General features: G+C 34.7%; 1 long non-coding RNA gene across 1 annotated transcript; it reads right to left on the bottom strand.

Annotated features, from left to right (window-relative positions):
• Positions 1-13,101: 13,101 nt before the first annotated feature.
• Positions 13,102-18,521, bottom strand: LOC118752015. Its single transcript, XR_004994622.1, has 2 exons — positions 18,426-18,521; positions 13,102-14,948 (listed from the first exon to the last, which is right to left on the bottom strand). It is a non-coding gene; the product is annotated as an uncharacterized LOC118752015 (long non-coding RNA).
• Positions 18,522-19,084: the final 563 nt, after the last annotated feature.

Here is a 19,084-nt window from a genome sequence, read left to right as displayed (position 1 = left end):
AAAACTTTTCATGAACGCCCTATTTCAGAACTTAGTTGAAAAACGACCTATCTCAGAATTTCATTGAAGAACTGCCTATCTCAGCACAGTTTCAATACATTTTCAAGTGAGATGGGGCGTTTTTGAACCGAATTCTTTAGTAAATTCTGAAGTAGGGCGATCTTCCACTCAGGTGTCGATATGCTGTATGCGAAACACAAGGCTTCAGACGTCGGAGTTAAGGGTTTAGTACGTAGGCGCGCTGTCTCGCAAGTCCTGAATTATGTGATAATATAGTCTGGGCGTGGTCCCGAATGAGGTGCACCCTTAGCGGACAGGATGACGAATCGTGCATAACATCTTTGGAAGATTCCCCCTCCGTTGAAAAAAAAAAAACACATAATTTATAGCGCAAACATAAATGCTTTTCGTCTATAATTTCAAAGTAAAAACAACGCAAAAATTAGTTTTAGTTTTCCGCCAGCAGCATCAAAAAATAAGGGAAAAATAGGCAGCAAGACCAAGACCAATAATGCCTAAGGTTTATATCGGGGAAATGAAGAAATTTCCTAAGGAATGCGTAGGTGACGCGTACCACAAAGGAATAGCACAAAATCGAGGTCAGTAAATGAAGCTAGTAGTTGGGAAGCCAGTAGATAGAGGAGTGGCTGACTGGGAGGTAGTTTATGTGGCAAACTAGAGCGCGGCGTATAAGCCATTGTCGTTAAGGAGGCCGCTGACATTGCTAAAACGTGCGCACAGCACAGCACAACACAGCTGAACACAATAAATGCTGCTGCACACGGCAATGTAAGGTGGCACACAAATGGAAGCACCGAACCGGGTTTGCCCTACTACATATTTACTACCTCTCATGGCGGCCTAATTTAATTAGGCGACAACCTAAAGCCGCTAACAGTGGCAAAAGTTGGCGGATTTTTAGCGCTCACCTCCTTTGACCCTCACCATTGCCACCATACAAGTAACCACAAAAGACGCTAAACACAAATTATTGAACGCTGAAAGCTACACGATTGCTATCTCTCTTGTTCAGCCTATTAGACGGATCAATATTTTACTTTGTTGTCATTTGTGTGGGTGTGTGTGTGAGTGAGTCTTTTATTAGTTTTGTTCTTTAGTTTCGGTAATTAAATTGCAACAACAAAAGCTTAGGTTTTCGATACAAATTCAATATTTACTTGCATGTGTATGTGTTTTGTATCCCATGTTGCCATGTTGTGGGGCCATAAGTAGTTGTTAGTCTAGTCGCGACTATGCTTGACAGCTGTGTGGGTAATAATGAAACATTGCCGGGTGTGTACTACTCTTACTTGGAGTGGTGTGATTGATTGGGTGGCAAAATTTATGAGACTCATTTTCTGTTGTCGCCTTACATTTCCGATTATTTATTTTTATGTTTCCCAGCAAAAATTTCTTTGTCGTTTCATAATTGCGTGCATAGCCTTGGAACCAATTTTTCGATGCAAACAAAAAACAATAACGACTGTTAGGTGGTTTCAAAAAATCGTCAAATATCACTCGATACAGTAAGTGCTTAAAATTCAGAACTTACATACAGTGATTGAAATAAATGTTCACGTGTTGATTTTTTTAATATTCACAACGTTTCGCAAGTTAAAAATTTTTGTTAATTTTTTTTGTTGTTTTTATAAAAACATTATCATGCTTTACCCAAACCATGTAAATCCAAATTTCAAGCCTTATACAAAATTTAGAAAAACTCAACAAATAGCAAAAATAACTTATTAAAAATTAATGCGATCTTTTCGACGCAGGAAACTAGCACTTTATTTAAACTAAAATCTTGTAGGTTATAAAATCGCATATTTTTAAGGATTCAGATTTTGATGAACATTTTTTGAATTTTTCTAAATTTTAAATTAATTTTAATTAATTAAAAAAATTCGATTTACTTAGTTTTGATTAAAGCATAAAACAATTGTAATAAAAAAAAACATACAAAAATTGATAATTAAAAAAAAAATAAAAATCAACAACAAAGGAACGCTTATTTGAGTCTCGTCTCTGTAAACTTTTCTCATGGTCGCGAATGTGGGAAATAAAAAGGGAAAGGAGTTACTCCCGAGCCAACCGCGTAGTGACAAAGGCATCTTAGAAATGTTTTACCAAAAAAAAAATAAAAATTTACAGGAAGATCGTTCTCGGGGCGAGGCCTCTTATAAAAATAATACCGTCAATCTATCTATTCAAACCCATCTTGCAAAGCTTGAATTGGTAAAAGATCAAATTCTGAAGCACCTTTTCTTTCTGTCTGAAATTAGCAATTTGGTTGCGAACTTTTCTAGAAATCCCCATGCTAAACTTATTAAATGGCTAAAAACCTCTAAATGAATGACAGGTTTGCCTGAAAATATGCAACACAAAAGCCTGCATCGATTGTAGACGGGGCAGGTGATGTTCCTTTGAACACGCTGCATATTTTAGGTCACACCTTTTATTTGTTATAAGATTTGTGGTGATCGCAAAGTTACGACGAAGTTTTTCCCAAAGTCCCGCTCCAGTAAGTAAGCGAACCAAGTCAGTTAATTCTGGCATATATCACTGGATCTTTTGAGTTCATCGCTGATGTCAAATATGGCAAACAAGGAGATCTTCGTTTATTTTAGCGCTTCTGATCAACCACATCGTACATAAGATGAGAGGTGTAGACCCCCACTATATGCATATGCTGATAATCTAGCCATTGCCAACTTTAATAGATGTCTAGAATTTAATGGGCTATAAAACTGCATACTCAATATGCAAAATTTGTTAAAATATTTTTATTATACTTATTTTTCCCCCATTGTTATCTATCTGCATCGAAAATTGCACAAAAATTATAAACCTACTAAAAGTATCAAAAACAATAAAAACTCGCTTAGCTATTGGTTACAAAAAATTAAAAAAAAAACCTAGATGGGTCATTGCACTTTTAAGCGGAACGCAAAGTTCACGATAACGGCAAATCCACCATAAAAACCAGATTCACAACCACAACGTAATTTAATAAATACGAGCTTTCATAATTTGCAAAAAATGGCAAAAACTGCTATTAAATTATCGACAAAATAATTTTAAGAGCGAAATAATTGTGGAGCGTATACTTTTAGGTTTTTAGGTTTTTTTGACTAGCTAGTTTTATTTTTAAATTGTTTAATAAAGCAAGAAACAAAACATAAAGCAAGGATTAAAGCCCACAGCTGAATACGGAGGAAAAGTAAGGGGTTTAAATTCTGTAGTGCAACAATGTATCACATATAAAAAAGCAATAAAAAACGGAAATAAATGTGCGAAAAATTTACACATATGAGCAACAATTATCACCACCACCTCGTCAAACAAAGCATTAAAAACCTGTTCTTAACAACAGATATGTATCGTACTAAGTACCCAGTAATCGCCAACGAGCACAGCATTTGATACAAAAACAAAAGAGCAAAAAAAAAAGCATTAAATTCTTTTTTTTTGTTAAAGCAAAACGTTTAAGAACACGAACAATTACACGCACAACAACCTGCGGCAGGAGAGGCAATTGAACTATGTTTTGGAGAACAACACAGATGAAGCGTCAAAAGGGGGCCAGAAAACGGAGACAGAAAGCGATCATTGAAGTGAAATATACAAGAAACATATGTACATATGTATGTACATTAGACTGCATCACTCCCAATACAAAAAAAAATCGGTACTATTTTTCCATTGGAATTATAAAGTCTATTATATTTTAAGACGTCCGCCAAAATATTTCGAAAAAATATTAAGATTTAAGTGAGCTGGACCAATTTCAAAATACCTCCAAAAATGGAGCTTTTTATGAATAAATTTAGCTTTTTAAAATTTTTTTTTTTTGAAAAAATTCCCTCAAATGTCAAAACGGTTTAAGCTTAATAAATTTGCATAAAAATATTTAAAAAAAAAAAAATAAAAATAAAAATTTGAACGGAATCGTAATGATGAGATTTTTGATGCTGTTTTTTAACTTTTTCAAAGATTGGTATAAGAAAAACTTGAATAACTGAGCCTAAACTCTTCTGATTTAGACTTAAGAGGTGTCGGCGGAAAGGTATTTTTTCACCCTTTTTATTTATTTGCTAATAAACTCATTCAAAGGATGGAAGAGAAAGTTAGGATGAACGAACGTCATTCAGAGTTGAATTAAGATGTGGTTGTATTCGAAAAAACAAGACGGGACACGAATGACGTTTTTTTGGCCAGAAATAAAAACAGTGTGAAAATACCTTTCTACTGAGATCCCATAAGTCTAAATCAGAAAATTTTTGGCCCAGTTATTCAAGTTTTTCGTAAACAAATCTTTGGTAAAAGTAAAAAAAAAAACAGCATCAAAAATCTCATTCTTACGATTCCGTTGAAAAGATTTTTAAATATTCTTATGCAGATTTTTTAAGCTTAATCTAATCTGTCATCTGAGGGGGCTTTTTTCAAAAAGTTCTTTGAAACTATTTTTATTCATAAAAAACTTCATATTCGGAGGTGTTTTCAAATCGGTCCAGCTCGCTTAAATCTTAATATTTTTCCGAAATATTTTGGTGGACGTCTTAAAATAGAACAAACTTTGTAATCCCGGCGGAAAAACTGTTACTTTTTTTGGTGATGCAGTCTAATGTACATACAAAGGTAAGTATGAAATGTATCGAATACATATATTGAATGGCTTTGCGTATGGTACTTCAATTAAGTGAATATTCGTCGAATGATTGTTAACTGATAAATGCACGAACAGATTCTTATACATATATGCATATGCACATTGTACAAATATGTATGTATATACAGCAGTGTTCACGAAAATAGTAGTCCCTTGTTTTTATTTCAATTATTTTTTATAAAAATATAGTTATGTAATTCTACATCCAAACTCATACAACGCAAAGGTATAAAAACTCAACAAATTTTCAAAAAAAATAAAACTATTTTATTCGAATTTTTAGAAAACTTTCGGGTATGCAGTTTTAGTATAATATAGTACAAGTTTTAAGTAGCTCAAAATCCACCTGGATTTTTGAGAAATTTTTTCGTTGAAGGTGTCGCGCTTTTTCTTCCAATAAAGCAAATATTTAAAATCAGCGTGAATTTTTAGGCACTTCAAACTTGCTATTTATTGTATTATTTTACTAAGAATTCTGCATAAAAAGCTTGACATTTTGGTGTAAATTTGTTTAATTTTTATAGTTCTTGTAGAAAGTTTGAAACTTTGATCTGTAGGGTTTTGGTTTTAAAATTATGTTTGTTTTTATAAAAATATATTGTTAAAATTAAACAAAAGAATATTGATTTTATCAAAACTTATCAAAATGTCGCACTGCTATTTTCGTGAACACTGCTGTATGTGCTGTAAATGTCGATATGACAGCCGACTTACTGAACATTTTATTTGATCAACTCTTTATGAGCATTTGAACTTGAAAATGAGACTGGTGTTAATGCGACCACGGAGACGCGGAAGTGGAAAACAAGTACAGAGTATGTACTGAAAATGGGCAAAGCGGCGACGGACGACGTACATGCAAACATATATGTATATGCGGAATTAAGGAAATTTTTTAATGTTCTGCCACTTATGTACATACATACATAGACACCTAACAAAGCAAGTTGAGCAAAGCAAAGCGTAACAAAATGTGTACAAAGCATTTTATTTTTTCGCAGATAAACTAATTTTGGTTAGAAAAAATTTTGCTAAGGAAAGACGTTAGATTAGAGCTCTTCATAATCCACTAGTCGACTGATCGGTTAATCAATTAACAAAATTTGTTGCAAAAAAAAAGTGACAGAATTGTCGACTTCACTCAATCGACTAAACGTATCATGTCGACTATTGCAACTAACAGCTCACAAACAACTAGTCGACTAACCGTTAATGTTCGACTTTTCCACTAGTTGTTTTCTTTTAATAAACATTGTTTATTTTTAAATTTTTTTTTAGTATTTATGCTTATTGACTAAACCGCTAAAAGTGATTCTTTTATTGTAAACAACTATTTGAATAATTCCGGTTAGTCGAAGTTAGTGCTATTTGACTATCAGCCGACAAAAAAACGTTAAATATTATTTTGTTAAAATTTAAACAACTTATTTAGAAAATCTGGTTTTTGCAAGACTTGTGGCTGGAAAAGCGTTAATATTGGAATTTAAGAACTCGAATATTATTTGTAACTGAAATAAAATAAAATAAAAAATAGGTGACACTTGAATCTAATTAATTCTATGAAGAATCGATTTTATGGCATATAAGAATTTAAATAAATTTGCAAAATATCTACTTAATGCAAGGTTTCGTGAATCCCCTCAAGAACTGTTTCTAACCAGAAAGCAGAAACAACTACATTATTATCAAGCTACAAATAGAGTAGCAATTTTCAGCGACTGCGAAACATTTTCAATATTGCATAAAATCAATTTTATAAATGAAAAAGCTTTGCGCCCGTCAATAAAATAAAATATGCACCATTCATGTCCAACCTTTAAATATTTAAAGGTAGGAAATAAAAACAAAACAGTAGAACAACAAAAAAAAACTCCCAACTACAACTGCAACTGCAACTTCAATTTCAGTGACCACCATTTCGTTGGAACATTGCTAAGTGCCAATGACAATCCCGCGTCGGGTTAGTTTTTGTTGCCACCGAGGAAAGTTTTGCCATTCAATGCGGACAAAAGCAATAACAGCAATAGCAACAATTGAGCGATGCCAGTAGCAGAGGCATAGGCAACAGCAGTTGTTGAGCAGTGCACCCAGACACGTTAAGTCAACACCAACCAGCAAGCAGCGGGCAGACCATCACAGGCCAGTCATTTACCGCGGCGGCACAGTCGCAACGAGCCGAAGCAAATGTAACAGCAACGAGTTGGTAAGCTGAGCCGTGTGTGTACAAATGTATGCAAGTATTTATGTTTGTGTGTACGGAAAACGAAACGAGTGCTAGGCGAATGCGAGTGGCAATGACCTTTTTGGTTAACACATTTCATTAAAAATTTAAAACTGTTGCGCGGCACTGGTAGTGTCAGCTAGTAAAGTGCAACTGATGCAGGCGAAATATTTAGGTGTAGCGTTGATTGACCAACTGGCCGAACGAAGCGATGCTGGACAAGGGATTGGGTGCATGAAGGGGCATTTTATGCAGCAGTGGCGCGATTCGAAAGAGCTCCAACTAAAAAAAACTAAATTTGTTCGTAAGTACATATGTATATGTATAAATATATGTACATACTATATACGCAACATAAAATTTGTTGCTTTCGCAAATGTATGCTGAGCGCTTTTATTACTGCTGCTTCATTTATTGTTGTTGTTGTTTCATACTGTGTCCATTTCACTTTAATGAGATTTGCGCAAGAACGAACAAACATATGTATATAAGTATGTATAGAGAATAGAGAAATTTAAAGAAGGCAAAATGAATAAATTAAGACCAAGTAGAATGCAACTACATACATAAAACAAAATTTAAAAACTAAAACTAAATAAAATAAAATGCAATACAAAAAAAATTAATTAAAAGCCAGTAAACTTAAAAACATACAACAGCAATTCAATCGGTTTACAATGCCCGAAGTGGAATTTGTTTGCATAGCGAAAATTGCGACCGCAGTGAAAACCTCAAAAGGATTTGCAGCGATTTCTGTGGGCTATTTTTCGTTTTTCGACTGCCTACTGTTGACTGTTGGTCGCTGGTTACTCTGTTACAGTTTTCTTATTTCAACAAATTTAACTTTAGCTCAGCACGAAAACTGTGTACCAATTTTTTAAAAGAGCGTTAAATAACATTTTGCGCTTTTAAAGTTGAATGCATCTAAAAGGCGATTTATGCCAAAAAATATGTAAATATTGACCTTGATTTATCTATCGAAAAATGCGAGCGAACTTAATAGTGATGACAGTCTTATTGATACTGTCATTACTGTTATCATTAAAACTAAGAATAATATACACAGCGATGAAAATATTGATAACACTCTCGCTTAAAGTATTGATAACATTTTCGATAACTACTTTGATAATTTTGTGGCATATTATATATATTATATATATATATATTACGGATAATACTAACGATATTAATGGCGATAACAATGTTTACAAGAATTTTGAAGTGCTTATTCGGTAAAATATCGATTAAGTACATTATCCATAACACAAATATCGGTGGCAATATCGATAAAAATATAAATAACAATATATTTAGTATATCGACATCAAAAAACATTACGACAACGGTAAACGTTATTTTGATTCGAGTATCAAAATATTTGTTGGCAAGATCTTAAGTTGTGGATCATTGCAAAATAGTTATTTTACACCTAAATTTCTCTAAGTCCACACATGTGTATACGTGATTTTCTAGTAATTCACTTTTGCCTTTATCTTCGTTGGTTAAGAGACTTTCTTTAAGGGCATTATTCGATAAAGAGGTAGAATCTTCTTTGGACGAAGGTAATTTTTTCTGTATCCCACACTCCAAGCGGTTATAGAGAAGGCTGCCAAGCATTTAATTTATTTTTTTTACTGACGGTATACGTTGTTATACTCTAGTCCCAGAAAATAGCAATAAATAAATAATTATCCTTTAATCATTAAGTACTGCTTCTAACGTGCGCATTCGCCACCTTTTTTAAGCAGTGAAAAAAATAGAAATTTTCAGCGAAATACTGTTGCCATAGAACTTAAAAAAAGTACAAAAAAAAAAACATTCAACCATCAAGGTGCTGACTTGCGCAAAAATAAATAAAAATCGAAAACACAGGGAAATGAAAAAAACTAACAAACTTTCCGTATGCATTAGCCATTTTGCTTCCTCAACATATGAGAAAAAATAGCAAATAAAAAATAAAAATAAATGTAGCCACTTTATTGCGAGTTTAAATAGAAATAAAAAATGTTGCCAAAACGACGCGCAACTCGAAAGTACTAAAATAACAAATTCATCTGTCTAATTTTTAAAAGTGGGTGCAACTTTGAATTGAGTGAATTGCACAGAAATAGATTTTTGTGTTGATTTCCGAAAAATAAAAGTAAAAAAAATAATATGAGAAAAGTTTTTGGTGCGGACTCGTTTCGCACGTTTTATCATTCATGTTTGAATTGTATTTTTTTATTTCGCTTTTTTAATGTGGTTAGACAATTTAGCACTTTTTAGTGGATTGTCTTGAGAAGGTATGTTAAATAAATATAAGATACTAAAAATAATAATAAAGATAATTAAAAAAAAAAACTCATATCAATAAAGAGTGCTAAATTAAAACTAAAAAATAAAATTCAGAAAAATAATGTATGTACATAGTTCATAAAGAAGGTCACTTCTGTGTGTTTTTAAATAGCGTTCTCTAACGGGAATAAAAATTAGGAATAGTTATTTCTGAAAGCTACTCTGCGACCACCAATTTCAATTGAAAAACTTCTTAAAATCGACAAACTAGGAAAACCAAGAAATTACTTTTTTATCAAATATTTGGTAGAAGCTATCTACAAGATCGATGCACGATTAAGGTTGAGGTGACTGCTTTGGGCAGGGGCTCTTTGAAACTAAAAGGATTGCAGCACGAATAGCTTTCCCATCCCTACGTTATAAAAAAATGGATTTTCGTCCAACCTCTATTTTACTCCTCATTAATGACGAGACTTATGACATTGCCCCTTAAGTAGACACCTATGTACCAATGTTGTTGCTACATCAGGTGTTAGCAGAGCAACTTTTATTTATTTTTATTAAATTTTCGTTTTGTTGATCTTTCATTTCATTATCATTCGATTGGCGTAAATAACAGCGCGCGCAACACGTGAAATAAGTACCAAAACAAGGCGAGACAAACAAAATCAGATATTAAGGGCAGAGCAACAAGCGAATTGCTCGGAGGTAAGCATTTTGTGCATGCAAAAATAGGTAAATGGTTTATAAAAGCAAACTGTGTTCGTGATTAGCGCACTACTTGCACATGCATGCATAGTAAATAAGAATGTGTGTACATATGTATGTACGTAGTATCCACATGTCATCCAAATAAATACCAGATTGCCAGTGCACTTGCATCTTAAAAAATTTAAAGCCTTGCCCACAAAACGCATGTTCATACATACATACCGCGAAACGCTTTGTAAGTACTTGCATTCACACATTTGTTTTTCTTTAGATGGTTCAGTCCGGCCAGGGAGGGACATGGCATTGACAACTACCAGAAGAAGTCGTACAAGGTACTCGCACGCAAGTTATCAAAGCATTTTACAACTCTTACACGTAAATTCCTATGATAGCGCATGACACAGAAAAAATTTGAGCATAGCAGGCAGTTTGCACCCCAAAAAACAACGAATACCACAGTACCAGTAGAATGCTAACATACATACATACATGCATACATACGCATAACACAGGTTGCCTGCCGGATTAGGTATTTTGCGCACACAAAGTGCAAAATTCTTCGCAGCTTTGCATAGTTAAGTAGAGGAGTAAGGAATACCAATGCTATCCAAACTAACGCGATTTAGTTTGAGGTCATAAGCGCCCTCTACCATGTGCATTCTATTTTTCTACGACTTTCTATTACATATTTAAAGAGTGTTAAAGAGAGCATTGGTGTTGTAGCATGTTGTCCTTAAACCGTTTTATATTTGGAGGTGGTGCTGAAATGATAAAGTTGTGACAAGATTCATCACTACATACACCACTACTCTTGTTGTTGTTGTAGCGGCACTACTAAGCCCCGCCTGTTTCGGATCAACTTTCATCATTATCGTCAAGCTCAACTAACGGTAGGCCCAGGAAACGAGCTGTTTCGATGGGGTCGGACCAAAGGGAGAGGGGTGTTAGTTGAGTCGGATTGAGCTGGCATGTGAAGAGGTGGTTGGTGTCGTGGGGGGAGTCTCCACATGCCGGGCACTCATTTGGGATGTTTGGGTCAAGTCTGGACAGGTAGCTGTTTAGGCGGCTACAATATCCAGACCGTAACTGAGCCAGGGTAACGCGGGTCTCTCTAGGTAGTTGAAGCTCCGTCTCTTCGACAGGTGGTGATTGGGCTCCGACATTCCTAGGCCGGGAGTCGAGGTAGGTGAAGACAGACTCCCTATGAATGTCGTTAATCTCTCGTCTGTACGTCATTGGGTCCAGTGGTTGGTCTGTGTGGGTCTGGACTGCGTCCTTGTACACGAATAGGTGCCCCCTGACGTGCCTGGGCGGGGGCCTTTCCTCCAGCAGTGGTCTGTTGGGGTGTTCACTTCTGTGACACCCCACAAGAAACTGCTTACAGAGCATCTTGTTGTGTTCCCTTACGGGGAGCACTTGGGCCTCGCTGTGTAGATGGTGCTCAGGCGTCATCAGAAGGCACCCAGTCGCTGTCCGGAGTGCGGCGTTCTGACAAGTCTGTAGCTTCGCCCACTGCGTCCAACTAGTCCCCGGTGACCAAACTGGCGCAGCATAATTTAGAACCGGCCGGCCAATTGCCTTGTATGTTGCCAGCAACGTTTCTTTGTCTTTGCCCCAAGTGCTGCCGGCGAGCGACTTGAGGACCTTGTTGCGGCTCTGTACTTTGTTGACAACTGCGGTTGTGTGCGCGGAGAAAGAAAGCAGGCTATCAAAGGTAACCCCTAAAATTGTCGGGTTGTTCACCGTCGGTATAGGTGTGCCGTCGACGTGAATGCCTAATTCTAGCCTGACCTCCTTCGTCCAGGTGGTGAAGAGGGTCGCCGTTGATTTCGTTGGGGAGAGGGTCAGGCTCCTTGCAGTGAAGAAGCGAGAAGGGCTGGAGAGATAGCCGTTTACTTTTGAGCAGAGGTCATCAATTCCATTCCCAGACGCCAAAATCGAACAATCATCAGCGTACGAGATCAGGGAAACTCCTTCGCTAGTATGCCTGCAAAATAAAATATCATCTAAAGCTAAATTTTATAGTATGAAATTGATTTTGACCTGACCCGACATTGATGGATAAATTTTCGTGCGACTTCAAAAACCTGTCAATACCAAGATAGTCGCGAAAGGGTAATTTTATTTTGAAAAAAAAAAAATTAATTAAAAATAAATGAATTAATTAAAATTAAACGAGTAAAAAACATAATATGTACATATGTATGTATTTTATATTTTGTTGATATAAAAATAAATTAAAAAGTATTCGTTTTTTTTGAAAGAATTAAAATTTAAATTAACATTGTTACTGTTCTTATATAAATTGTTCAGCCGTTTTCTTTATTCAAATGTATTGTTTTATTTTATTGAAAATGTTATTTTAGTTGATATATAAGTTTTATTGTTATTGTTATTATTATTTTTTTATTTTATTTTTTTTTCTGTGGATTTTCTTCGATTTCTGTTTATGCTGAACTCGGTGTTTTAAGGATAATTGAATTCTCCTTGTCATTCTGCACTATCAAGTTCTCAAACCTACAAAAAAAAATTAAACTTTTTTTTCTTACCGGAAAAGAACTCGGGAAATCCAACAGAGAATCGTTATCACTTTTTTAAATTTTTACAATAACTGTGGATAAACACTCCAAACACAAGTTAAATAATACATAGAGGCGCTTACAGCAGATTGCATGTCCATAGATTAAGCTGCATTTATAAAGCAATATGAAGGAAATTGACAAAAAAATATAAATATTTTTAGTAGCAAATGACGTGTTTTTAAATCAATATTTATTATTATATATTGTCAGAAAATAAAGATTTTCATAGATAGTTTGCTGTGGCGAGAACAAAAACAGCAGTGTATTTTGATGAAGAGCTGCCAAAAGGCAATAGAATTAACTAACAAGTCCACGGGAATTGGCTGCGTGGCTGTTCCAAAAATTTGAATTGATTTTTTTTATTTTTTTTATTTATTACTTTGAGCTATGTTGTGAATAATAACACTAATTTCATTACAGCTAAGGGCAATAGACCGAAATAGTTTTATTTCTACTTAATTTAATTTAAATATAAAATATAAACTTTTGTATATGTGCATATGTACATAACTATTATCTTATTGAAAATTCTTGAATGAATGCGTATAAAATTATGTGAGTACTTACGAGCTCTGCCTTTCACGAGCTTCCCGTCGTTGCATTTCTATTGCGGTGGTCGCAATTGTGCGTTTCTTTTCGCCTTAGCCGCCAGCAAAAGAGTAGATTTTGAGTTGTCGTTGAAAAAATTCAATAGTTGCAAATATGTATGTATGCAAAATAGCCACCGAACCAAACAATTGGTTAGTGTGAGAAAAAGTGCTTGTTTATAGATTCCAACAAAAAACAAATTCTATTGTTCTCTATTAACGTAAACACGTGAAATGTAAATTACAACCACTGCAGAGTTTGGATTGGTATCGAACTAGAATAACATTTATGAATTACAATGTTTGTAGGCCCACGCACGCACACGCACTCATTTACTCATATTCCAGGCCACACGAATCCTTACGCAATGTTGTAAACTCACAGATATACATATATTTTTTTTGCGTTTGTTTTTTTATGCGTTATTTTCGTTTAACGGCTGTCGATTACATTCACAGGTTTGCATGAAGTCAATTGCTTAGGGCGGGCGCGTGTTGCTTGTTAGTAGCATGCGTTGAGTTCGATTTTATATTTAGAACAGAAAAGCTCCGATTTTACCACAAAGTTTTAAGACAAAGGATATTGTTTTCGTCCGTTAACGCTTTGAATTTATTTATAAAGTTTGCTGTTGTTGTTGTTGTTTGTAAGTCGCTTCGGTGGGTTCCAACCTAACGAGGCTGTCACTGCCTGGTGTAGTTATGATCTGCTGCCGTTCCTCTCTTTAAGAAAATGCGGTGCACCCGTGCGCTGTCCTTATAGCTCTACGTGGATGGTGTGCGGTTTAAGCAGAATATCAAAGCGTTATTTAGCTGTGGCTATATACGGAGATGTTTGTTGTTTTTTTTTTTGATTTTCCTCTTCCTCGGATCAAGTGAAATTGCTGCCGCTTACACTGATTTGCTATTACTGTGGCGGCCAATTAATTATCTGATTATTTTTAACCGCATATTTCTTAATATTTACGAAATGAAAACTTCACACAAATATAAAAAAATCGTGTATGCCAAAAAAAAATATTGTTGAGCAATTTCAGTTTGACAGATTTGTGACGCTGGTCTGCTGTGAATCGTTTGCATTTATTGTCAGCAAGCAGATTTTACAATAGTTGTTTAATGAACACCAGTTTTAATTATGTAGATATTGAAATACACCAAATTTTCCAAATTCCATATCTTCTTGTTTTGTGCAAGAAAATAGTAATTTGATTTTTTTCACAACAAAAAAAACAAACAACACAGCAATCGAATTAGGTCTATTGAACGGTTGTTTCGGAAAGGCTTATTGCTCGTGAAATTAAATGTAATTTAATTAAAATATCTGAAAATGCAGTTAACAGCCAAACGTGCACTATGTCAACCTTCTATTGTTGGGTATTTTTATATTTTTTATGAAGCACACAAATCGGGAACCAACCGTCTCGAAAGCGCACCAACGCGAACACCCACCTCTCTGTTTTGTTTTATTGTTATATCGTTACTATTTAATTCCAGTTGCATATGTACATACGTATATACATGTGTTTTATTTGGTTAGGTTGTGTTTCAACTTAGTCGAAAATTTTTTAGCGAAACAAAATTTCTATTTTGCTTTTTTTAATAACGTTTCATACGCACAGACGCATAAACGACCCCTGCAGTCGCAGGCATTGATTAGCAATTGCTCCCTAAAATTGCATCTCACACTAATGTCGATTTAAAGATTTCGCTTAATTGTATGTAATTTCGGAACTACTACGTCGGGTAGCTTTTAGCTTGTTTTAATTATTGAATATTTTTATATTCCTCTTTTTGTAGACATCTCAGTTTATTTAACTAATTCTTGCAATTTATGAGAAAACAAATGCTTAAGCATATTGTTTAACGACTTGGTGTGGGTTTTTGCTGACTATGTTGTTTTTGATCTGTAAAAAAAAAAGCAATACATATACATAAAATTATTACAATGTTCATATGAGGAGGCTTAAATCAGGTAGAATATTAACAAGGTACATATCATAAACTTTATAACGGTTACACATAGCAATTTCCGGTACAGAAATTTCTGTTTTACTACATTTAGTCTAATTTCCCACTTTAATGAAAAAGAAAATAGTGCATTTAGGGTTTACAGCTTTATAAGGTAAAATGTATAACTAAAATAAACCAATAATATTGGCCTAAAATACAAACCTAATTTCCACAAAATTTCAAGAAAATATTCTATATTATTGCAACTCATTGATCCTGCTTCAAATCTCATAAACGATGGACGTTTAATTTAATACTATCGATTTTGGTGGTAAAATTGGTACCGTTGGAAAGCTAGAGATCCCCTTTTCAAAAGTACCCACTTCTAGGTGCGGGAACCTTCCAGTTTTTAAGATATTTAGTATTCAAGTTTTTTCATTTGCTTAGTAAACAACACTATATATGTATGTATATATTATATTACACAAATCAACAAACATAGACTTAGACATGGGTATATAGAATTCTCCTTTCTATGTTGCCGGAGAAGAGGGGCGGAACTTCTTCCTTCGGCCACGCTTAGAGATTATAACCCTTACTTTCGTAGTACGAGTTCCAATACCCCGCGCCCACCGAATTTATTTAAAACGGTACACGCTTTTTATGTTTTTCAACCATTGGCTTTTTTTGCTAAAGACAAAATGCAGCTTCAGATTCAAATTCTTCGTCCTCGGAAACCCCCGAAAGGCTTTTGAAGGTAGAAATGTTTGCTTTTAAACCAATTTTAATTTTCTTAAAGGTCAAGGATCAACTAAAATGAAAAAGCGTTTAAAATCGCCAAACTAGTAAAACTGAGGAATTACTTTTCTAGCCTTCTCTGGACTTGATGGTATGCTGCTGCACGTTTGCTCAAAAATATAGATACCCTCAGATCCTCGGTAGTTTTTTCTGTAGACCCATTGTTAAAGAAATTCACGATATATACGGTACGGCAATTTTTTACCGTTGACATACATACGGTAAAATTGCCGTGGATTAACATTAAAGCTACCGTGGCGCGTGTGAATAGACCCTGCCAAACCCGAAACGATGGATTACTGAAAAAATTCAAAAAACAATTTAATAATATACATATGAAGTACATATCGTCACCTGAAATGGAAAAACCGTAACAACATTGCAACTGAAATTGAAAAAGTCGTGACTAATATTTTTATTTATTTTTTCATAAAATTAGCCCTGTTCGCGTACGCACTATCCAGTAAATCCAGTACTAATTTTACTAGTCTTTTCTGGATGTCATTTTCGTGCGCAAAAACTTGCAAGAAACTAGCAAAAGGGGGGAAATTGAGAGAGCAAAAATTACAGCTGAACTTGCAAGTTTTACCGGATTTTTACTAGCAACTATTTGCTAGTAAGAAAAACAGCAGATGGCATGATGCTTAATGTAATTCACAGAGTTGCAATTGACAAAATAAACCTATTTAAATACATAGGTGCAATCCCGTATTCCTCGGACTAAAACTAGTAAACATTCGCTCAGAGCGAGAGAGTAACATTGAAAAGTACGGGATCGCTTTCTAGTAAAAAATGGTAACTTCTGTCAACTTCAACATAACCTCCAAAATGGTTGTAAATTTTTGCTTATTATGTATGTAAACACACTCAGTTCACATATGTAAATAACCAAAAATACTTTAAAACCAGAGTGCACTTTTCTTTTGTTTATAATTTGGTTGCCAAACACACTACAGCAGATCGTTTGACACATTTACCAGAATTTACCAGCAAAAAATTCTCGGACTAAAACTGGTAACTTCTGGCAGAGAGAGAACCGTATTTACTCTCTTTTTTGTCCTCTCAATAGTCAGAGAACCGAGTACGGGATCGATTTCCAGTAAAATCTGTCTGATTCTGACTGGTCTGGACTCGTACGGGATCGCAACATATAATAAGATGGAAAATACTAGTTTTCTAAGAAAATTGCATCGGAAAATAACAAATTAATCAGCTGTTCATAAAACTACTTAGCAACTTCTTGCTGGTTTTACGTTTTCGTACTTTCTTACATATTTCACTCATTGGGAGTAAATATTGGCTTAAAGCTTAAACAGACGGCAGCGCTGATCCCGATTAACTCGGTCTTAATCCGGATCAACAGCAGTTAATTCCCGAGCTGATCCGGATCAACGCTGCCGTCTGTTTATGCTTTTACTCACCGAAATTTGGTTACTGGCAACTTACTGAATAGTTTTTGCTGGAGAATACGAAAACACAACTATTATGTGGGAGTTGTAATTTGATCATGTAAAACAAAAATTGAATTTTGAATTTTTTATTAGTTATTACTAGGGATCATGAAATTTTTGTTTAAAATTGCATTCAATCGTTAGTGCATAATTTGCAGTAAATGCCTGATTTTGCACATTTTGCAAAAAATACCCGATTTTGCATACTTCATGAGAAAATTCGCAATAGTTTTGCTAAAACACACCCTTGCCGATGTACGCTAAAGTAAACCGATGTAAGTCTTGTCCTGGTATTTACAGAATGATACACTTACCACAAAAGAAAAACATTACATTTTGTTTTTAGAAAATACTTAAAACACTTGTAAATGTACATACATATGTATTACTCCCCTTGTTATGGGGAAAATTAAACAAATATCAAAAAAAAAAACTGTCTATTATCTCAAGCTTAATCAAAGTGTATTATAAACATGTTGAGCTTAATTACATTTCGTTTATATTGTCAAACGTTACCAAATCTTTAACCATGCACTAAAACACTGGAATATTTTTTATTTGCCGAAAACCATATCAGCAGTATACAACGTGAATGAGATAGACAGAAGGATTTTGTGATGCGTTGCATTTCATTTCCCATTGATTTTCACACTTTTGTTGCAGTGGCAAATTGGTGCCGCCACTTCCCGACGCAGAAAACAATTACGTACGAAAATACAAGTAGATATGCAAAAAATGGGGTTCATAGTTATTGTAAACACAATTTTAAATTGCATAAAGTGAAAATGCGATGGCCAAGATACAAGAAGTTACTACGACAACGTAAACGACAGGGTGCTCTTTTCAGTTCAAATCAGCACAGCTTTTTGTCGTTCTCATAACTTTTGCACATACATATATACATACATACGTGCATGAACTGCTACACATCATTGCATCACAAGTAAATATATAAATTTTCTATTACATTGGGCAAAATATGATTCCACCCTATCGGAAGTGGTGCAGGTTATTTAACATTAGTAAATATGCTAAAGATATATTTTAAACCATTTTAGTCATGGAAAATCTCACATCTTTACACTTTGAGGTCACTAGGCATATGTATGTATATTACTCGTCTAGAAGCAGGAAAAATCACCAAATCAGACAATCTTTTTTGAATGATAATTTCTCACTCACTTGCACGAAGCTGACCGTAGTAGTAAAGTAGTATTTAATTAAAACTACTTGTTTTAAATAGTATTTATTTGATAATTTTATGCCACAAAACACCAAGAAAAAACCGTCTCGTCGACGGCCAACCAGCCGCAGTGCAGCTATACAACGAGAAGACGAGATAGAAACAGCCGATTTTACTCGTTTATCAAAGATATTTTGAAATTGGCACCCTGTGGGCAACAACAAACCAAACTGCAATGATTGCCACAAATGTAAATACTACGCTAGTGCGGCTCTTCGGCCTGGGCAATTGCTTATACAGCGAACCGCCTTAGTGCGAACGAGTCCACAGGTGTGCAGTGAAAAAAAGCAAACAGCAAACAGTAGGAAGACAGACCGAATTAGCTGCTAAATTCGAGAAATTTTACTTCACAAAATTGCATTATGTGAAGTGACCGGCTACTAAATGGAAAATTAGTTAATTGTCTTGTACAAATTAAACCAAGTTTCAATGGCTATTGTAAGCTAATTAATAACTTTTCGAAATGTATAATAACTGTCCCCGTAAAATGAGCTAATTTTAATTTGCAAACCCATATTTTTCGAACTTATAATTCCTTGGTCGCGGATGGTCACTGTGCATCAAAATATATACAAAAACTTAATTCAGTGCAATGCAA

Source organism: Rhagoletis pomonella, unplaced genomic scaffold (assembly GCF_013731165.1).
Source record: "Rhagoletis pomonella isolate Grant_MI unplaced genomic scaffold, Rhpom_1.0 Rhpom_scaffold_01164, whole genome shotgun sequence".
Taxonomy (NCBI): domain Eukaryota; kingdom Metazoa; phylum Arthropoda; class Insecta; order Diptera; family Tephritidae; genus Rhagoletis; species Rhagoletis pomonella.
This window is presented reverse-complemented; position numbering and strand designations above follow the sequence as displayed.